The sequence below is a fragment of the Palaemon carinicauda genome, chromosome 2 (assembly GCF_036898095.1).
Source record: "Palaemon carinicauda isolate YSFRI2023 chromosome 2, ASM3689809v2, whole genome shotgun sequence".
Lineage (NCBI taxonomy): Eukaryota > Metazoa > Arthropoda > Malacostraca > Decapoda > Palaemonidae > Palaemon > Palaemon carinicauda.
This window is the reverse complement of record NC_090726.1, coordinates 140,235,731-140,259,261: the sequence shown is the minus strand read 5'-3', so window position 1 is coordinate 140,259,261 and position 23,531 is coordinate 140,235,731. Positions and strand designations below refer to the sequence as shown.

The window sequence follows — 23,531 nt, the reverse complement described above, 5'->3', positions numbered from 1 at the left end:
AAAATCTATTTTTGGGTGAGGTAGCCATGTCGTCCTGATGGAAGTTCCTTCTTAGTAGCTTCCTAGGTTATATTTGACTACAGTGATATATCCCAGAGAATTTTACTAAAGGTATCCAGAATTCTAACTCCTGGAGCGAGTATCCCTTATATTTCTAAAAGGGATATTGCATAATATCAGAGGACGTATTCTTGACACATCACATAGCTATCTACACCCCTAATAGCGTTTACGCTTCAAGAGGGGAAAGTGGCAAGAATTATAGGAGAGCCGTTATTAAGGCAACACTCCTACTGTACTGTAATTGGGCACTAGCCCGTCTCTGCGTGGCGCCATCTAGTCATTCTTTGTAGCGTTATACAGGTGCTACAGATACAGTATATTAGGGAGGGATTCATTATCCTTTGTCAAAAAGAGAGTGGGTCCATCAGGACGACATGGCTACCTCACCCAAAAATAGATTTTTCGCTTCGCTCAAAATCTGTTTTTTGGGCTCAGGCCATGTCGTCCTGATGGAAGTTTACCAGAGCATTAATGTATCTGTGGATTTTCAATAGTGCCAGTCATCTCGAGATAAATTTTCCTTGGTCGTCTGGACCTAGAGACACTTGATGTTACCGTTATACATCATTCAGCTGATCATGGACTATGTCAGTGCTTCCTGCCCCCTACAGGGAAGAGTCTGGGAAGACTCTAGGAGAAAACCCGAGGATTGTGAGTTCAAGGAACACTCTAGCAAACAAGTTTGTATATTAGTGTCCTCATATACATAAAGCATAGTTTGTACTCTCAATGGAATGATCTATGTAGGTTACTGATACCTCCCGAATCTGTTTATTTATGGAGACAGATAGACAGGTTTACATTCGTGTAGGAAACCTTAATTCAGTAATGTAAATATGTTAGTACAATCAGTCATTACCAGTGACTGAACTTAAAAGCATAACAAATTATCTGAAGAATGTTTGCTTGGAACAGAATAACCTTAGTTCCAAATATTTTTCCCAAATTAAGAGGATAAAAAGATGCTCTGACACCCTTTATTGAATGGTTTAGGATATTTGGGGCGAAATGAGACACAAAGATTCCTACTATCGTTTATTACAATAGAATATAGAAATCATGGTTGTAACATTTACAATCAATCATATTTTTTGCTGAAAATATCTGTGTGAAAGCATAATTGGTAATAACAGAAAAATTTTATAAGTTTCATCTGAAAAGGAAACACAAGCCACTCTATGGAAAATATGGAATATTTCACTTTGGATTCTGTTGTTACAAGGAACACTTGCATACGATTATGCATGGCACATGTGTCAGTCTATTATGCTTAATGTCACCCGTGTAATTAGAACAGTCTGTAGTGTCATGCACTAGACACATCACTCAACATGATACACCATAAAAGTTTATCATGTACACCCTTCACTAAAAGTCCCAAATAGTGCACTGTTCTTTACAGAGATCAAGCGGCAGGTTTTAGTACACTACCTGCTGCCACCAAGAAGTGTTTAATCTCCTGTAGTTGTTTCGCGTAGTGTTTGAAGAAGACCCTGGATGACTTCCATCCAGTGTAAGCGCGAAGACTTTCAAACGACATAGTTTGAAAGAAATTTAGAGACAAAGCAACTTTTCTCAGATCATGACCTGCGGGTGTACTGTCTGGATCCGCTCTGCGAATAAAATAGGTGATCTTCGCCCTTAGTTGTTTCAAGGTTAATGTCGAACCTGATGTTTCTCCCCTGAAAAGCTGACCTCCCTTAAAGTCTGAAGTTATAAGAAGATAGACCTTTAGGCATTCCACTGGGCATAGGGATGCTTCTTCCTTCAGAAGACAGATTCTCCAGGGACCCCACCTCTTAGTGGGCAGCTCGTTCTTGGCGAGAAACGTTGGGTCCGGAAAAAGGTTCAGTTCTCCGCAGTCTGTGAACTGAATGTGGCCATCATCCCTCGAGAGGGCCACTATTTCGCTAACTCTGGCTCCTGAGGCTAGTGCAAATAAGAATATCACCTTTTGAGTCAAGTCTTTTAGAGAGCAATCTTCGTTGTTCAAGGTTGATGCTAAGTGAAGAACCTTATCCAAGGACCATGAAATGGGCTTAGGAGGGGCTGCGGGCCGAAGTTTAGCGCAGGCTTTTGGAATCTTGTTGAAGATTTCGTTGGAGAAGTCCACCTAGAAGGCGTACTGCACGGGTCTGGATAGGGCAGATTTGCAGGGAGAAATCGTATTGGCTGCTAACCCTTGTTCATGGAGATAGATGAAGAAGGATAAACAGAAATCCGTAGAAATCCCCTTTGGTTTCTTTGCCTTGACAAAGGCAACCCATTTTTTCCAGGAAGACTCGTATTGTCTCGTTGACTTTGACTTGTATTCTTCTAAGAAGTTAATACTGTCCTTTGAAATCCAGAACCTTTTCTTGACTGGTAAGGTGAGAAAATCACGAGATGAAGGTTCCGGGATTTCTGTGATGAAGCTGAGACAGTCGATTTCTGCACTTGAGTCAGAACTGGATCCGGCAACGGGATCAGCTTCAGGTGTAGTTCCGTTATCAGGGGGAACCAGACGCTGTTGGGCCACTTGTGGGCCACTAATGCTGCCGTTCCGTGAAAGGATCTTAGTTTGTTGAGGACTTTCAGCAGAAGGTTGGTTGGAGGGAACAGGTAGATCTTGGACCATCTGTTCCAATCTAGGGACATTGCATCCGTTGCTTCCGCTATAGGATCCTCGTATTGGGGCTACATACTGGGGTAGCTTCTTGTTGTCGCTCGTTGCGAAGAGGTCTACTTACAGTCCTGGGACTTTGCGCAAGATGAAGGAGAATGATCTTGCGTCTAGGGACCATTCTGACTCGATCGGGTTGAACTTGGATAGAGCGTCCGCCGTCACATTGCGAAACCCTTGATGATGAACTGCTGACAAGTGCCATCTCTTCTTCTCCACTAGCCTGAGGATGGTCGATATCACTTGATTGACTTGAGCCGATTTCGAGCCCTGTCGATTTAGGCATCTCATTACAACCTCGCTGTCTAATACCAGTCGGATGTGGATTGAGCAGCGAAGTTTGTTTTTTCAGTGAAAGAAAAACTGCCATGGCTTCCAGAAAGTTGATGTGGAAGGTTTTGAAGAGGGAAGACCAAGTTCTTTGGACTTTCCGATGGTGAGATTGGCCTCCCCACCCTTCCTTCGAGGCATCCGTGTGAACGATGACTGACGGTGGAGGCGGTTGTAGGAGTACCTTCTTCTTTAGATACTTGGCCTCTGACCATGGCTTGAGGAGGGATCGCAGACGATTTGGTATCAGTGTTTTTAGATCCCTTCGAGCATTTGATGCGTATTTTCTCCAAACTCCTGATGCATCTTTTAATTGAGCTCTCAATACTGGGTCTGTCACTGAGGCGAACTGGAGAGACCCCAACACTCTCTCCTGTTGCCTTCTTGATATCCTGGTGGATTGAAGGAGTCTCTTCACAGATCTCGCTATCTCTTTCCTCTTCTTTGATGGAATGGAAAGGCAGTGTGACAGTAAGTTCCAGTGGACACCCAGCCACTGGAACTTCTGAGCTGGAGATAGTCGAGACTTTTCCAAGTTGATCTTGAATCCTAGGTGTTCCAGGAACTGGACCACTTCCTTGGAGGCTTGCGTGCACTCTTCTTTAGATGTTGCCCACACCAGCCAGTCATCCAGGTAGGCTACTACCTGAATTCCCTTTAGGCGTAGTTGATGAATGACCGCATTCGCAAGCTTGGTGAATACCCTTGGGGCTATGTTCAGACCGAAGGGCATGGCTGTGAAGACGTACTGTCTTTTCTGTAGCTTGAATCCTAGGTAGGGGGAAACTTGACGGTTGATTGGAACGTGCCAGTACGCATCCGTCATGTCTATGGAGACTGTGTATGCCTGTTTGGGCAAAAGGGTCCTTATGTGTTGGAGCGTCAGCATTCTGAACTTGTAGTTCACTATGAACTTGTTGAGTGGTAATAGGTCCAGAATGACTCTGAGCTTTTCCAAGTCTTTCTTCGGAACACAGAACAGCCTTCCTTGGAATTTGATGGACTTTGCCCTCCTTACAACTCTCTTGTCTAAGAGTTCCTGAACGTATTCTTCCAATATGGGGGTTGAGTGTTTCGAAGAATTGAGGGAAGTTCGGTGAAGTTGTATTCCAACTCCACCCCAGTCCGTTCTTGATTAGGCTGTGGGCCCAGGGATCGAAGGTCCAGCGATCCCGGAAGAGGAGAAGTCTCCCTCCTACCGGCAGCATCTCACTTGGAGTGCTGGTTGGAGGGTTTGCCTCCTTGGCCACGTCCACCTCTGTTGCCCCTATCTCTGAAGGGACGTCTAGAGGCTCCACGAAAGGAACCTCGAGACTTCGGCCTAAATGTCGTCGATTGCCTTTCAAAGGCTGGGGTGAAGACGGGCGACCGAGTCGCTACTGGTTGGGGCACCAGCTGGAAAGTGGTGGGTGGTTGTGCCACCGTCTGGGGCACCATGGCCACGGGGAGCTGTAGTTGTTGTCGAGGACAAGAGGGCACTCTCGGTCGTTTTGTCTTCCTTTTCGGCTGGGGACCCTCCTCAGCGGAAGACTTTCTTTTGGAGGACAAGCCCCACTTGGAGAGGAGATTCCTGTTCTCCGTTGTGGCTTTGTCCACGACCTCTTTGACCACTTCACTTGGGAAAAGGTCTTTTCCCCAGATGTTGGAGGCTATCAGCTTCCTTGGTTCGTGCCTCACCGCAGCCGAGGCGAACACGAACTCTCTACAAGCCCGGCGGGCTTTAATGAAATTATATAGGTCTTTGGTGACCGTTGCCAAATGAGCTTTGGCAAAGACCATGAACATATCTGGGGTCTCGGGAACACTTGCCATCGTCTCTAACTCGGTTTGTAGAGACATGGAGGCGGCAAGTCGTTCTTTGGTCTCCTGCTCCCTGCGCAGGTGAAAGTCCGATAACTTTGGTAGGTCTTCACCAAACTGATGTCCGGTAATGTCAGCCTCCAGCTTCCCGACTGAGAAGGTGTTATAGACATCCTTCCAGTCCGCATCGTCAGATGGTAGGGCAAGGGAAAAGGGTCTACACTCCTCAAGTGTAGGACAAGGTTTTCCTGCCTCGACTGCCTTCAAGGCTGCCTTAAACCCTTTCTCCATAAAGGGGAAGGTACGGGAAGAATCAGCAATGAATGAAGGGTGCTTCTTGCTGAGAGCCAGCACCTTGGAATTAGTGAAGGTCCTCTCCTTCAAGGTTTTGGTAAACAAGGCCTGGGCCTTGGGGAGGTCCAGAATGATGACCTCTTTCGGCTCAGTTTCCTCTTTGGAAGGGGGTTCCGCCCTCAGGCGGACGTAACAATCCGGATAGGCCCCTTTGCTGGGCCAGAACTCCACATCATCTACTGGGACAGTGCCTAGTTTCTCGGAGAGGAAAATCTTCTCCCCTGACATCGGCATGTGCTCAGCATACCTCTAAGGGTTGATGTCAGAAAAGGCGGGAAGATCTTTGATGCTTACCTTCTTGGGGGCTAAACGCGTAGACACGAGCTGGTGCATTTCAGTCCGTAGAGAAGCCTCCTTCTCGGACGACTGCTTTTGCATATCCTGGAACATAGACAAAAGCGAGTGCAATGTATTGGTGATCGAGTCTAGCTGGGGGGCAGAAGAAGTAGTCGACGGGGCAGGCCCAGCCACCGTAGCCGATGTAACCGAAATCGTTTCGGTTTTCTCCGCGTCGCCTTCAGGATGAAAGACAGTTTCTTGCTCCAGTTCTTCCACTAGGAGATCACATTCCGTCTCCTCGGAGACAACTGGCATGTTGTCTTCTAATTGGATGTACTTCAAGGCATCGGATACCTCAGATTCTATCGGAATCTGGATGAGGGGAATCTCAGGTTGAGCCTGGGAAATGATTGCATCCGAAGATGCCCTAGGGAACAGACAAGCCCTCATCTTCTCATTAGGAAGATATGGGCCAGAGGTGTTCTTCTGAAAACCTCTGACCCATTTTCGCAGCGTATCTCTTGCTGCATCCCTTGAGTCTGTGGACTTCTGATCATCAAAAGCCTCTTTTACCAGTTTGTCACAAACGGTACATACCTGTGGGTCCCAATACTTTAGAGATCCCTTCGTAATTGCGCAGCGCGCGTGGGTCCTGCATATATCATGGCCGCAGAACCTCTTACTGTGGACCTTGCAGAAATGGTTCCCGCACTTGGGATGCTCCTGTAAAGAAAGAAAAGCATTTAAGTATTCGGTGAAAATCTCAGATTTCATCTTACAGATTCATAAATTTTTATTTAGCTTAGGATAGTGTAAGCTAGAAAAAGGGAAAGACACTCACATGTGCCTCCTGTCCAGCCCATTTCTATGACCTCCTCCAATATTGAACAGAAAATTCTTGATGAATTATATGGGAGGATAATATCCTTGGATATAAAGTGTAATCTTAACACTGTCTTCCAGGTTCAATATTGGGGATTTTTTAATAATGGATATCATCCATTAATTAAGCAGAGAGAATCGCTTTCTAGATGTGGTGGTCTCACAATAGGCTGCCCATGAAGCACCTTGTAGGTTGGAAAAAAAATTTTGTATAGGCTACAGTACACACCATTGCCGTCAGTACTGTGTGCCTGCCGGCATACGCCGGCATTGCCCTGGGCTATTGAAGGTATGTATTGCCTTCAAGATAAGGGGCGGCAGGTCGCCGGCAGTTGCTCCGCTGCCGGCAGCTGGAGGCTCCCTCTATCAAGGTGGACCTGCCGGAAGCCAGCGGAAAAATGTAGACTTTGGATGACCGGCTGCCGGCAGTCAACATGGTTGCCGGCGGCCGGCTAGAGTGTGTGCCGGTTGCCGTTGGGCCGCCGATCAACAGTACCCCATGGCAAGTGGCGGCAGAGCAAACTGACGTCAGGCAGTCGTCCGAGACGGCCCAGGGTTGATGAAAGGAAAAGAAAAAGCGTGGATGGGGGGACAGCAAAGGCTCAGCCTTGCAGACCTTCATCCGGAATGAGGGTTCATATGGAAGGGGGAATATATTCGGTCTTCCATCCAACCATAGCCCATCCATATGGTAGTAGGGTCATGGAAGGCAGTCCAAGGAAGGACTGAAGAACACTCTAAAGAAGGAGGAGGATCCCTGCCAGCAGCCGGCTCAGCCGGCGGCAGACAGGGAACCTCAAGCCAATTCCACCAACTACCCATAGGGTCAATTGTAGAATGATGGCCAGGATGTGTGAAGGCTAGGCCAACAGCAAAGGACAGCAGGGGAGGGGCAAGGGTCCTGTAGGTGAGGTAACACCTAGAAGGCACTACCTAACCTAAGAGATTCTGATAATTAGTAAAGACAACCTTAATGGCTGGGGAATTCAATTCCCCAGGTTGGGTTAGTCTTAAGGGGGGAACAGAATCTAGTGCCGGAGGCCCTAGGCAAGGGAAGAATTCAATTCTTCTGCCTATGACCTGCCGGTACAGGACTGTCTGCTAGGCTATGGAAAGGAGGAATTATCATATAACGCCTCCAGGGTATGGCCTAGGGAGGTCTAACCTCCTGCATAGGCCACCTAACCTGACTTGGGAAATCATTTCACCAAGACGGACGGTTGTCAATGACAGACATTCTACTCTGATGTCCTGTTCTAGGCTCAAAATCGACTCAGTGGTTGAGAGAAACGGGAACACCCCGGTAAAGATTTGCCAGAACACAGTTCAAGGCAAAGACAAACGGAGTTAGCCTAGGCTAGTCAGAGGGAAGAGGAATTGCTCTTAAATCTCGCAAGGAGATTGGTATCGACTTTAAAGGTAAAGGAGGTGTCAGTCTCCACTTAAAAGTTGATACAAGAGCAATTGGGAACATGTATGAAAGTATACTAAAGCCCCTAGGCTGGTAACCTAGGCGCAGTGAGAATCGGTCACCGAAACTCTCTCGTATACTATCTTGGAAGAGGAAAATTTTTATGCAGTAATAGCTTAATTGTATAAAATATTGCCTGGGCTTCAATAAAATTTACCAGGAAGGTTATATCATGCACGAAGTGTGCAGGTGCCTAGGCTAGGAAGCCTAGCACTCGTGGGGCTCGGTCATAATTCAGCCAAATCCACGACAACAAGGGCATAATATAAAAATCCCTCGCTAATTTGCTAAATAGCTAAAAGTTATTAAAGCGATAAATAACGGAAAGTCGTTCTGGCTAACTAAATGTACATGCAAAGAACGACCGCGTCCATGACACCATCCGGCTGGCAACAGCTCTTGTTACGTTAATTACGATCTTAAATCGAGGAAAAACTGGCAAGAGCTTACATTTATACAATTCAAAGATAATACTTAACTTTCCAGAGGCAGATGAGGCTGGGGAAGACATCATCGCAGCAAAACAAACCAAAATAGCGAGAGATAACACGGGATAAACACCGGTCTAAGGCGCTACAATAGAAAGAATGACTAGATGGCGCCACGCAGAGACGGGCTGGCGCCCAATTACAGTACAGTAGGAGTGTTGCCTTAATAACGGCTCTTCTATAATTCTTGCCACTTTCCCCTCTCGAAGTGTAAACGCTATTAGGGGTGTAGATAGCTATATGACGTGTCAAGAATACGTCCTCTGATATTATGCGATATCCCTTTTAGAAATATATGGGATACTCGCTCCAGGAGTTAGAATTCTGGATACCTTTAGTAAAATTCTCTGGGATATATCACTGTAGTCAAATATAACCTAGGAAGCTACTAAGAAGGAACTTCCATCAGGACGACATGGCCTGAGCCCAAAAAAGTTATCATAAAGGTACAAACTTAAAAAAACAGGAAAAATTATAAACTATTTTATGAAAACATTTGGGGTAGAAGACATTCACAAACACTTTACAACAATCCTTTTTTTTTAATACACGCCTAAACACTACTGCACATTCGATAATTATTTAAAAACTTTGATATTTCACAACTTACCTGATTTGGGTATTGATGGGTCGAGCTTGACATGAGGGTATCTCAGAAATAACACAAGGAAAATAGCTGGAATGTAATGCATCCTCACCTGACTGCTACGCATACTGAACTGAGGTCTTGCAGGTCGATATCACGCGTAACCAATACGGACGAAAAATTATGGCAAAAAAAAAACACCTTTTTTTTAAACCTCGTCAGGTCGTATACGACCCACCACACCTATCCAGGGTTCATAAGTGTGTTAAAGTGTTAACTATTTTCATTAATTATCAAAATTGAATATTTTTATAAATTAAGTTGGAGTGAAACAAGTGATTGTATAATTTTCATAGAAAAATATTTTCTTGACTTAGTCTAAGGTTTTGTTCTGACTTAATATTTTGAGTAATTTAAATTAGATACCCTAGATGCTGAAGCCTTGACAAGGATGTGGGGCTTAGGGATTAGCAGCTGGGCTCTAATGAACAATGGGAACTGCTTTCCCACTGGACCTCGGTGCCCAAATGCTGATCCAACTAAATCAGTCAGCACTTTCTCTTTTCCTTTTGGTTATTTCTTTTATTCATCAATCTCTTCCTTTTGGGCTTGAACTTGTTGTCGACTTTGGCTTGTTTGATTATGCTTTGGCTGCTTCTTTGGTTTTGGCAGTGTGGGATGGACGGCATTCCATCTCAACCTGTACCAATTTAGACGCCATCACCCTCTGGCAGACCCCATTGGGTGCAGACCAAGTCTGTTAAGAGTCAGGCTCCAGTGATCCGGTTTAGTCACCCATATTTGCGGGTAATGGGTAACGCCAGGCATGGGAGTCGCCGGTAGGAGGGCCTAACCACCCTCACTGACCAATATACGCCCACCTTAAGAGAGGCAGCCCCTCTCTAATAGAGGACTGTTCCCAGCTGAAGCCTCTTTTCGTGTTGGGCCACATGGGATAGGAGGACTGACATCCTCCGATAAGATGTGGATAACCCGGCTTGCCTTTTCCAAAAAAAAACCAACCCCTCTGTTGACGACCTGGAAAATACAAACATGGACCTTGGTAAAGACAGCTCCAACTTGGGTTCAAATATCGTAACATTAGAACCTTATTCATGTCATATGAAGAATGATAAGAAAACACTGGAGAAGAAGAAGAGAGAGAGAGAGAGAGAGAGAGAGAGAGAGAGAGAGAGAGAGAGAGAGAGAGAGAGAGAGAAAGAGAGAGAGAGAAATGATGACAGCACAGAAAAATATAGAAAAGTAGCATTATTACATGGTCACTATGAAGTAGTGAATTATGAGAATTTTTTTATTTTGGATTTTGAAAATGGAAGACATTAACCTGTAAATGTTTTTAAAGCTAACAGGGAAATAGTTGCTATATGTGGAAGGCAGCCAAAAATTCTTCCGCACGGAAATGAAAGTCTCTTGATAGAGACACTATCCCCAATACAAGGTGAAAGATTGAAAACACTCACAACATTGGATGGTCATAGTGTAAAATGCGTCTCGCACCCCACTTTCAACGAGAGTAGAGGTGTGATAAATGCTCCAGAATTGCTGGACAAAAAGAAATTGAGGATGAACTGAGGAGTCGAGGAGTAGTAAGAGTAGTCAGAATAAGAAAGAGAGTTGGAGAACAACGTATTCCTCTTGCTACTTTGATTATAACATTTGATCAATGCAGATTACCAAATGTTATTAAAGCTGGTTGGCTCTCTTTGAAGGTGAAACCATATATCCCTTCACCATTATGATGTTATCATTGCCAAATGCAAGGCCATTTAAGCCAGAAATGCAAGGAAAAACTAAATAATAATCCAGCTGTTTGTGCCAACTGTGAAAAAATAGTCATGGAGTATGCATAGAAAATCCAAATTGCATACATTATGGGGAAACACACCCAGCTACATCTAAAAGTTGTGTTAAGTTTATTTTTGAAAAAGAAATTCAGGCCATTAGGACCATGGAAAGGGTTACTTTTAGAGAGGCTTGTAAAAGAGCTCTAGAAAAACAGGTAAGACCAGGGCAACCTTTTTCAATGGTTCTGACGAAAAACTTGCTAAAGCACACGGAAGAAAATTATATCCCCACTTCTAAGATAAAGAAACATATGAAAGTAGTTAAAGAGGTTGAAAGTCCCATTGAAAATCTATATCCAGAAATTGTAGAAAAATCAAAACATACTTAAAGATCTGAAAAGTATTAAAAAACCATCTACTTACATTCTAAACAATAGGACAAACCTCTCTCAGGCTGTGTCCTTGCCTGATCTGATGGAGGTTCCACTTGAAACCACTTTACCTGGTGAACCTGTAGTGGGTAAGGTGCAAAAACCTGACAGCTCACCACCTTTTAATTGAAAAAGAGAGAGACCTCTATCTCTCTCGCCTCCTACCATAAGAAACATTAAAGTCATGACTTCAAATAAATGTTATCTTGTCTGCTGATGTTTCTGATCAACTGGAAGGTGAATTGAACATATCAGAAATTCAAGTTGAGGTCCACCATCCTCCTCAACAATTAGATCAAACGGACACAAATAAAAAGACAAACACAAAACCCAATATATCAAGATCCTCTCTAGAGATACCACCGGGAAATATTGTTAGATCAAATATTGCCAATGTAGAAAACTTCATCCAAGGTGTTTTCCAAAAAATAAACCATAGTTTTTTCCTCCATTCTGCAATGGAATTGCCAGGGTATAAGGGCAAAATATGAAGAACTTAAGCTCCTCATACGTGAGCACTCCCTTATAACTGTATGTCTACAGGTGAGCAAGCTCGATACCAACACTCCTTGTCCTCGAGAGTATGTTAGCTGTAGGACACCATATGATGAACGAGCAGGGAGCCATGGGGGAAGTCTTTTATACGTTCATCGAGATATTCCCCAAATATCTTTGTCTATCTGTATGCCTCTGCAGGCAATGGTTGTACAGATTGATATAGGTAGAAAATACACAATCTATTCTCTTTACTTGCCTCCAAATGATATATCATATGATAATATAGTAGAGGTGATTAAACAACTCCCACATTATTTTCTCTTACTAGGAGATCTTAATAGTAGACATCCTTTATTGGGTGATGTTTTGGCAAATGCAAGGGGTAATATTACGTTATTAATTTTTGAGAATGAAGATGTAGGACTCCTTAATGTAGGAGAACCGACACACTTTCATGTTCAGACAGGTACCTTGTCCTGCATTGACCCTTCAGTAGCAAGCTCAAACTGTCTTCTCGATTTTAATTGGAGAACATCAGATGATTGGCATACTAGTGATTATGCACCAATCATTATAAACACCAACAATGGTCCACCGTCACGTTGGGCGCCATAAACTGAAAAACTGTGAAGTCACCTTATAAGGTACTTAAAATACGGAAGGGAAGTCGATTCATACACTTTTGAAATATTTAAATTGATTATTTATTGCAAATGTGTCAAGTGCATGACACAGGGCTCTTCCTCTTCAATAATCAGCTTCTCCTCCATACCTGGATGGGAAATACAGAAATTGCACGTTAGTGGTAAAGCCTAAGAATTAACTTAAATTATATAGGTAAGAATAATATGGCAAGAAGCACTTATATATAGGAATATGCAAACCGTTACCTTACTGTAAGTAGGTCAAGACAAGAAAAACCAAATATGACAACCATATCAAGGCTGGATAATCCTATCCTGAAATAATATAATATTCGTGTAAGTTTGCATTAAAGAAGATTCTTACAATTTTATGTTGACTTATCCCGAAAATAACAAATAGTAGCTTACCACTATGTACAATAAACCCATGAACAACCTTCAGTAGAGTTGCGAAACCACTGTAAGGACAAGAGAAATCCTCTATAACTATTAAACATTCGTGAATATCCGTACTCTACCGATGGCAGGTAGGAAGGACTTTAATAGGCAGCAACAAAGGCTCAAAAGATTGCTACAATTACCATTCAGTATTTGCCCCAAAAATACTTGGTACTCACCGTAGTCCATCCGAGCAAGAAGGGATTGAAGTCAATGCTTAGGAGAACGTGACTTTTCTCCACAAATCCTCCACTAAGGCGAGTCAAAGTCGAGACAATGATGAACAAATCAGTCGTAGGAGGCAGAGTACATCCAGGTGGCCACCAATTACGACGTCCAAATCATGGAACCAAGGGAATACTTAACAAATGCCTCTTGAGGGACCCTTGATTCTTAATAAAATTATCAGAGCCTCGTCCAAGACATCCTCCAGGAGGACAGGCTCACACTGACGATGGAAGACGGGCTCAATGGCATACGGGTATGTGGTGGGTCCTACCAAGGACTGCCCGGACTGACCGGACTGGCAGAACTGCTGAGACTGCTTGGATTGCTAGTACTGACTTCTCACGCATTCACCGGTCTCGAAGTTTCCTCGTAAACAACAAAACAGAGGAGGAGTCAACAATTTGCCAATCATAACTATGGCAGCAGGAAGGACTGTAAGCGGTACCAAGTATATTTTTCTTATTTTGGTAATACTGAAATCCCATATTTACGAATCCTTCCTGCCGCTGTAGGCAAGTACGTTAAAAATTTATCCATTCTGTATACACCACGATGGAATCTTGATAAGGCGGACTGGGATAGATTTCGGGAGTTAAGTGAAATTGAAGGAAATGCAGAACAGTTTGAAAGTGTCAATAATATCATAGACTTAATGGAAATCTTCACACAGCAGGAGCCAATTCCGTTCCCGAAAAAGGGATACTCACCGACTGATGTGCTCATACGACTTGAATCCTCTATTTGCGAAGTCTTTGCTTCCAAACAGCACCATGTGACAGTCTTTTTTTTACCTTGAATACCAAATGGAAATATGGTATACTTAAAAGAATCCATGAGTTTGGATTAAGAGGAGAGCTACCACTATTTATTCAGTCATTTCTTTCACATAGTGTTTTTCAAGTGAGAATGGGGGAAACTATCAGAGAGTAAATGCCAGGAAGAAGGAGTTCCTCAGGGTAGTGTGCTGAATGTAACCCTGTTTGCACTAGCAATTAATGGGATATCCTCAGTCATTCCCCAGGATGTTCTCTCAACATTATTTGTGGATGATCTCTCCATATCCTTTGCTGGAGCTAGAATGGCAGTGGTTGAGAGAAAAATACAACTCTCAATTGACAATATTATCCAGTGGGCCAAATTGAATGGATTTAAGTTCTCGACAAGTAAAACTGCTATTGTCCATTTCTGTCATATTCAGGGACTACATCCAGACCCGGATATATACATAAAAAGTCAACGGATCCCATATGCAAGTGAAGCTAAATTTTTAGGTTTGATATTTGATTGTAGGCTTACATGGGTTTCTCACTTAAAAGCTTTAAAAGCTAAATGTTTTGTGGTTTGTATCTTTCAAAAGTATTGTCCCATACATCATGGGGGCCAGACCGCAATTCTATTTTAAAATTATACAAGGCCTTGAATTTTTCCAAAATTAGTTATGGATGCGAAATATACTCCTCAGCCACCCCAAGCCGGTTAAAGATATTAGATTCAATACATCCTGCTGGTATTAGATTGTCCACAGGAGCGTTTAGAACCTCGCCTATCCCAAGTGTCCTTGTTGATGCTGGAGAGTTGCCTCTAGACTTATGCCGAATGTCTTCTATTATTTGGTATTGGTTTAGATTGCAAAGACTCCCTAATTCTTTAGCCTTTAAGACTGCAAGCCTTGTAAGGCACTCACATACTTTGAGTTGCATCCAAAATCTCCTCAACCTAATGGCTTTGAGGTGAAACAATTGTTAAACAGTCTTGATATAATTAGAATTAAGGTGCTTCTATTTAAGGTATTAAGAATGCCTCCATGGAAATTATCTGAGGTATCTTTTTGTAAATACTCTGTTGGAGTTACAAAGAATATGACTGACTTAGAATCCAGGTCTCTCTTTATGGAACATGTTGCAGAACTTAGAGGATCGACTTTTATATATACTGATGGCTCCAAATCTGATGCTGGCATTGGATTTGGAGTATATAGTAATGGTTTTAATTGTAGAGGTGCACTTCCTCTAACAGCTTCCATATTTACTGCCAAACTGTATGGCTTAGTAACCGCTATTGAGAAAATAGCGTCGGAAAAGGAGGGTAATTTTACATTTTTTAGTGATGCAAGGAGTGTTCTTCAAGCTTTAGAAGATTTTAATTCTAGTAACCCTCTGGTTTTAAAGATTTTAGAATGGCTTTTTATTATTGGACGTAGAGGTATAATGGTTCAGTTTTGTTGGGTTCCAGCACATACAGGTGTGTCTAGGAATGAGAAGGCAGATATACTGGCGAAGAATGCAGCATTAGAGTTGCTACTAAAAAGGTATCCCATTCTGTGTAATGATTTCCTACCTAACATTAAGAAATTGTCTTGTAATGAATGGCAACAGCACTGGGATAGTCTAGTTGGTAATAAAATGAGAGAAGTAAAAAATGTCATATCTCCTTGGAGGTATAACATGATACCCCGAATATGGGAGAGGACTCTGTCTTCTGCGTATTGGTCACTCGGTTGACTCATGAGTTTCTGCTGAAGGGCCAACACCAACCGTATTGCGACGACTGTTTAGTACCTTTAACAGTGAGGCATTTGTTGACCGAATGTCTTAATTATAATAACTTGAGAAATAGATATTTGTTTGAGGCTCGAGGTGAGGATGGCAGGTTCATCCTTGCCAACCCCCCCAGATGCTGAATCCTTGATGAGGATGGGGGGCTTAGGGATTAGCAGCTGGGCTCTAATGAACAGTGGGAACTACTTCCCACTGGACCTCAGTGCCCAGCTGCCGATCCAACTAAATCAGTCAGCACTTTCTCTTTCACTTTTGATTATTTCTTCTTTCTCCCATCCCTTCCTTTTGGGCTCGATATTGTTGACGACTTTGGCATGTTCGATTATACTTTGGATGCTGCTTTGGATTTGGCACAGTGTGGGATGGACGGCATTCCATCTCAACCTGTGCCAATTTAGACGCCATCACCCTCTGGCAGACCCCATTGGGTGCAGACCAAGTCTGTTAAGAGGCGGGCTCCAGTGATCCGGTTTTAAGTCACCCATATTTGCGGGTAATGGGTGACGCCAGGCATTGGAGTCGACGGTGGGAGGGGCTAACTACCCCCACTGACCAGTGTACGCCCACCTAAAGAGAGGCAGCCCCTCTCTAATAGAGGACTGGTCCCCACTGAAGCCTCTTCTCGTGTTGGGCCACATGGATAGGGGGACTGACATCCTTCGATAAGAGGTGGATAACCCGGCTTGCTCATACCAAAAAAACCCGCCCCTCTGTTGACGACCTGGAAAATACAAACATGGACCTCGGTACATGACAGCTCCAACTCGGGTTCTAATATTGTTACATTAGAACCTTATTCACGTCTTGTGAATAATAAAACTAGAGAAAATGAGAGAGTGAAAAATGATGACTACAAAAAGATATAGAAAAGTAGAAGTATTACCCGGTCACTATGAAGTAGTGAATTATGAAATTTTTTTTCTCTTAGAATTTGAAACCGGAAGAAATGAGCGTGTAAACGTTTTTAACCCTGGATAGTACCTATCCAGGGTTAAAAACGTTTACACGCTCATTTCTTCGCGACCCAGAGCGTCAAAAAAAAAAGAGGTTTTTCTCACGTGACTCACCCCGTGACTGAATTTGTGGGTGATCGACCTGCAGGTGTCGTCTCCCCTACACGCTCTAGTAGTGTCCAGATGTGCATTGCTGTAGCTGTACTCCTTCCCCGATTTCTGAGACGCGTCGGGGTCGAGCGCGACCGAGTTTACCCTTCTAAGGTAATTTGCATAATTATCAAAGTTATTACGTATTATGAAATTGTCGTAGAATGGTGCAACTTGTATAGGTTATCAGTTGTGGAAAGTCTTGGTGGATTGTTTGGCTACCATGTGCATGATTTTTTTTTTAGTTAAAATGTCGTTCATCACCACGAGGACCATTTTACCGAGAGTGCCCCTTTTTCATTTTTTTTCATTTTTTTGCCAAGTCATTTTTCCGTAAGATATTGCCAAATAGTGTCGTAAAACTTTTGCTTTTTTAGTGTTGGAAAGTGTGTCTAGATGATCTGGCTACCCATGCGTGACTTTGTTTTTGTCAGATACGACGTAGTTATTGGTATATTGGGTATTTAACTGCGGTTGCCAATTTCTGTTTTTTTTCAATATTTGTAAAAATTTACTACGTAGTAAGGAATTGCCGTATATTATTGATTTTTTTTTCATGTTTATGTGTTAGAAAGTGTGCCTTGATGGTTGGGCTATCACGTGCATGTCTTTTTTTTTATCTGAGATGCCGTATATTAGAATGTTGGGCATTTTTCCGCGAGTGCCCCTTTTTATTTGTTTTGCATTTTTTTGCTTAGTCATGTTACCGTAAGGAATTGGAAAGTAGTGTCGCAAAACTTATATTTTTATAGTGTTGGAAAATGTTTCTAGATGATCTGGCTACCCATGCCTATTTTTTTTTTAGCCAGATATGGCGTATATATAAGTATGTGTTCGATTTTCCTGTGATTGCCATTTTTTCGTTTTTTCCCATTTCTTTCAAAATTACTACGTACCAAGGAACTATCACAGAGTAATGATTCATTTATATGTTTATTTGTCGGAAAATGTGCCTTGATGGTTTGCCTAGCACGTGGCTGAAATTTTTTTTTTCTGAAATGTCGTATATTAGAATGGCCATTTTTCCACGAGTGCCCCTTTTTATTTGTTTTGCATTTTTTTGCTTAGTCATGTTACCGTAAGGGATTGGCAAGTAGTGTCGCAAAACTTATAATTTTATAATGTTGGAAAGTGTTTCTAGATGATCTGGCTACCCATGCCTATCTTTTTTTTTTTTAGCCAGATATGGCGTATATATAGGTATGTGTTCGATTTTCCTGTGATTGCCATTTTTTCGTTTTTTCCCATTTCTTTCAAAATTACTACGTACTAAGGAACTATCACAGAGTAATGATTCATTTAGATGTTTATTTGTCGGAAAATGTGCCTTGATGGTTTGCCTAGTACGTGGCTGAATTTTTTTTTTCTGAAATGCCGTATATTAGAATGTTAGCCATTTTTCCGCGAGTGCCCCTTTTTATTTGTTTTGCATTTTTTTGCTTAGTCATGTTACCGTAAGGAATTGGCAATTAGTGTCGCAAAACTTATATTTTTATAGTGTTGGAAAGTGTTTCTAGATGATCTGGCTACCCATGCCTATCTTTTTTTAGCCAGATATGGCATATATATAGGTATGTGTTCGATTTTCCGGTGATTGCCATTTTTTCGTTTTTTCCCAATTCTTTCAAAATTACTACGTACTAAGGAACTATCACAGAGTAATGATTCCTCTAGAGGTTTATTTGTCGGAAAATTTTGTTTACTTCTTTTTTTATTGAATATCATCAAATTTTTTTAGCTAAAATAATATATTTTACATTTTTTTTTTCGATTTTATTTCCCTTCAAAAAATTTTTTTTGGGTCAGAATTTTAATTTTATAGTCGTAAAATAATCGACAATTATCCAGCAACCCACCATACAATTATTATGCATATCCAATAATAATTAGATTAGTAAATAACACCTTGAAATTGACATACCCTTCCTACATTTCAAGTGGCAGATTAGGGAGTCTGAGTCAGTGTGGTTGGCGGCCATTTTGTGGACATATCCGAAGCGTAAGTTGCCCTATCTATATATATTCTTGTTCCCTATAGAATTTGTGATATTTTTGTATATTTTTACCTGCATAAATATCATATTATATATTAAATATATGTATTTTTTTACGAAATTTCTAAGTACTCAAAAAATTACCTTTAGATATGGCCCCTGATATAAATGTAATTTACAAAATAATGAAGATTTTTTTACATATTTCTATTTTAGGATAACATATGTTTATTCCCTAAAAAAATTAGCCACTTCCTATTTCATTTGGGTACCCAAAAAAATTCATGAAATTTGGACAAATTTTTTTGGCCAAAAAAAGTTACCCTTTTTTTCTCGTTTCAGATCTTCACCTCCATGGGTCTGACTTCATCCAAAATACATCAAGATGTGTCCTAAACATTCAAGAATCAATTCCTAAAAGGATTTGTGTATATATGTATAAACTTTTTTTTTATGAATTTTTATGTCAGGTCTTTTTTTTTCTACTTAATTTTTTAAAATATTTATAATAAATAGTTTTTCTGCTGATGAGTAGTATTTATCTTTACAGTTGTTTTAAGCATTCATTGAAGTTTTTTTTGGCAAAAGAAAAAAGGAGGTTACTGCAAAAACTGATTTTTCAAGAATTTTTTTTGGCGTCGGGGTCGTTCGCGTCCGAGTATACCCTTAAAGGGGTGTCCGAGGAGCGTACCTATCCAGGGTTAAAGCTAATAGGGAAATAGTTACTTTATGTGGAGGGCAGCCAAAAATTTTACCCCAGGGGAATGGAAGTCTCTTGATAGAGACACTATCCCCATTACAAGGTGAAAGGTTAAAAACACTTATAACATTGAATGGTCATAATGTAAAATGCGTTTCGAACCCTACTTTCAACCAGAGTAGAGGTGTGATATATGCTCCAGAATTGCTGGATATAGAGGAAAAAGAAATTGAGGATGAACTGAAATATCAAGGCGTAGTTATAGTCAGAATGAGAGAGAGTTGGAGAACAACGTATTCCTCTTGCTACTTTAATTATAACATTTAATCAATGCAGATTGCCAAATGTTATAAAAGCTGGTTGGCTATCTTTGAAGGTAAAACCATATATCCCTTCACCATTGATGTTATCATTGCCAAATGTATGGCCATTTAAGCCAGAAATGTAAGGATAAACTGAACAATAAGCCAGCTGTTTGTGCCAACTGTGGAAAAAGTAGTCATGGAGTATGCATAGAAATCCCTAATTGCATACATTGTGGGGAAGCACACCCAACTACATCTAAAAGCTGTGTTAAGTTTATTTTTGAAAAAGAAATTCAGGCCATTCGGACCATGGAAAGGGTTATTTTTAAAGAGGCTCGTAAAAGAGCTCTAGAAAAGCAGATAAGACCAGGGCAACCTTTTTCAATGGTTCTGAAGAAAAACTTGCCAAACCACACAGACGAAAATTATATCTCTACTTCTAAGATAAAGAAACATATGAAAGTAGTTAAAGAGGTTGAAAGTACCATCGAAAATCTGTATCCAGAAATTGTAGAAAAATCAAAACAGAAACTTAAAGATCCAAAAATTATTCAAAAGCCAACTACTCTGATTCTAAACAATAGTACAAACCTTTCACAGGCTGTGTCTTGCCTGATCTGATGGAGGTTTCACTTGAAACCAATTTACCTGGTGAACCTGTAATGGGGAACGTGCAAAATCCTGACAGATCACAACATTTTAATAAAAAAAGAGAGAGACCTCTATCTCTCTCGCCTCCGACCATAAGAAACATTAAAGTCACAACTTCAAATAAATATATCTTGTCTGCTGATGTTTCTGATCAACTAAAAGGTAAATTGAACCAATCAGAAATTCAAGTTGAGGTCCACCATCCTCCTCAACAATTAGATCAAAAGGACACAAAGAAAAAGAAGAACACAAAACCCACTATATCAAGATCCTCTCTAGAGATACCTCCGGGAAATATTGTTAGATCAAATATTGCCAATGGGAAGACTTCATCTAAGGTGTCTTCCAAAAAATAAACCCTAGTTTTTTCCTCCATTCTGCAATGGAATTGCCAGGGTTTAAGGACGAAATATGAAGAACTTAAGCTCCTCATACGTGAGGACTCCCCTATAACAGTATGTCTACAAGAAAGCAAGCTTGATGCTAATACTCCTTGTCCTTGAGAGTATATTAGCTATAGGACACCTTATGATCAACAAACATGGAGCCATGGGGGAAGTCTTATATACGTTCGTCGAGATTTTCCCCAAATATCTTTGTCTATCTGTACCCCTCTGCAGGCAGTGGTTATACAGATTGATATAGGGAGAAAATACACAATCTGTTCTCTTTACTTGCCTCCAAATGATAACATTTCATATGATAATATAGGAGAAGTGATTGAACAACTCCCACAACCTTTTCTTTTACTAGGAGATCTTAATAGTAGACATCCTTTATGGGGTGATGTTTTGGCAAATGCAAGGGGTAATATTATATCATCAATTTTGGAGAATGAAGATGTCGGACTCCCTAACACAGGAGAGCCGACACATTTTCATGTACAGACAGGTAACTTGTCCTGCATTGACCTATCAGATGCAAGCTCTAACTGTCTTCTCGATTTTAATTGGAGAACATTAGATGATAGGCATATTAGTGATCATGCACCAATCATTATAAACACCAACAATGGTCCACCTTTACAGAGATCACCTCGATGGAATCTTGATAAGGAGGACTGGGATAGATTTCGGGAGCTAAGTGAAATTGAAGTAAATGCAGAACAGTTTGAAAGTGTTGATGATGCCAAGGACTTACTTAATGGACCTTTTGACACAGCAGGAGTCAATTCCATTCCCAAAACAACAGGGATATTCAGATGACGACCAGTCCCCTGGTGGTCATCTGAACTAACTGCCCTGAACAGAGCCACAAGAAAGTCTTTAACTCAATTGCGCATGCACCGTACTGAGGAGAATTTAGTCATATACAATAAAGGTAAAGCACAGTTCCGTCGTACCAAGAAAGAAGCTAGGTGCCAGTCTTGGATGTCATTTGTTTCCTTCATTAACAGTTGAACACCAACTTCATCTGTGTGGAAGAAAATCAAAAAGATAGCAGGCAAATTCACCCCAAACCCACCACCAGTGTTAAAGTTAAATGGCCAGTATATGACTGGAGCAACCGAAGTTAGCAATGCCCTGGCTGACCATTTTTCAAATGTATCGTGTAAGTATGAAGCACCTCTTGGTCACCAGTATAGGAGCATTGAAGAAAAGAAAGTTTTAAATTTTGCAACAAGAAAGCAAGAGTCATACAATTCTCCTTTTACTGAAAGAGAATTTGATTCTGCTCTTGCTACGTGTAACGATACAGCCCCTGAACCCGATGGAATTCTATATGCAATGATTAAACACGTACCTTTCAATACAAAGTTATTTATTCTAAGCATTTTTAATAGAATATGGCATGATCATAGTTATCCAAGTGTTTGGGAACTAGCCATTATTTTAGCCTTTTTAAAACCCGGTAAGGACAAGTTTTTAGCAGCAAATTTTAGCCCAATTGCATTGACATCTTGTTTGTGCAAAATCATGGAGAAGATGGTCAATGTAAGACTGATGTGGTACCTTGGAAAGAAGGGTATTTTATCACCCATTCAATGTGGATTCAGAAAAATGCACTCGACGACTGATGTGCTGATACGACTTGAGTCCTCCATTTGTGAAGCCTTTGGTTCCAAACAGCACCATGTGACAGTCTTTTTAGATCTTGAAAAGGCATATGATACCACATGGAGATATGGTATACTTAAAAGAATCCATGAGCTTGGATTAAGAAGAGAACTACCACTATTTATTCAGTCATTTCTTTCACATAGAGTTTTCCAAGTGAGAGTTGGGGAAGCTCTATCAGAAATTAAATGCCAGAAAGAAGGAGTTCTTCAGGGTATTCCTGAGTGTAACCCTTTTTGCACTAGCAATTAATGGGATATCCTCAGTCATTCCCCAGGATGTTCTTGCAACATTATTTGTGGATGATCTCTCTATATCATTTGCTGGAGCTAGAATGGCAATGGTTGAGAGAAAAATACAACTCTATTGACAAAATTATCCAGTGGGCCGATATGAATGGATTTAAATTCTCGACAAGTAAAACTACAATTGTCCATTTCTGTCGTATCCGGGGTGTACATCCAGACCCGTATTTATACATCAAAGGTCAATGGATCCCATGTGCAAGCAAGCTAAATTTTTAGAGTTGATATTTGATTGTAGGCTTACATTTGTTTCTCACTTAAAAGCATTAAAAGCTAAATGTCTTGAGGCTGTGAATCTTTAAAAAGTATTGTCCCATACATCATGGGGGCAGACCGCAATACTATTTTAAAATTAAACAAGGCCTTGATTTTTTCCAAAATTAGTTATGGATGCGAAATATACTCCTCAGCCACCCCAAGCCGGGTAGAAATATTAGATTCTATACATCATGCTAGTATTAGATTGTCCACAGGAGCATTTAGAACCTCACCTATCACAAGTCTCCTTGTTGATGCTGAGGAGTTGCCTTTAGACCTTTACCGAATGTCTTCTATTATTCGGTATTGGTTTAGATTGCAAAGACTCCCTAATTCTTTAGCCTTTCAGACTGCAAGCCTTGTAAGGCACTCATACTTTGAGTTGCACCCAAAATCTCCTCAACTTTTTGGGTTTCAGGTGAAACAATTAATAAACAATCTGGATATAATTAGAATTAAGGTGCTTCCATTCAAGGTATCAGCAACGCCTCCATGGAAATTACCTGACGTATCTTTTCGTAAATAATTTATTGGTGTTAAGAAGAATATTACTGACTTAGAATCCAGGTCTCTTTTTATGGAACATGTTGCAGAACATAGTGGATTAACTTTTATATATACTGATGGCTCCAAATCTGATG

At 41.2% G+C, this 23,531-nt stretch overlaps 2 long non-coding RNA genes across 4 annotated transcripts in view; one reads left to right on the top strand and one right to left on the bottom strand.

Annotated features, from left to right (window-relative positions):
* LOC137627501 (uncharacterized) overlaps window positions 1–23,531 on the top strand; it is a 742,199-nt gene that overhangs the window by 62,288 nt on the left and 656,380 nt on the right. The window lies entirely within an intron of this gene.
* Window positions 12,537–13,261, bottom strand: LOC137622174 (uncharacterized). The gene is made up of 3 exons (XR_011040379.1): window positions 12,911–13,261; window positions 12,702–12,751; window positions 12,537–12,608 (listed from the first exon to the last, which is right to left on the bottom strand). It is a non-coding gene; the product is annotated as an uncharacterized lncRNA (long non-coding RNA).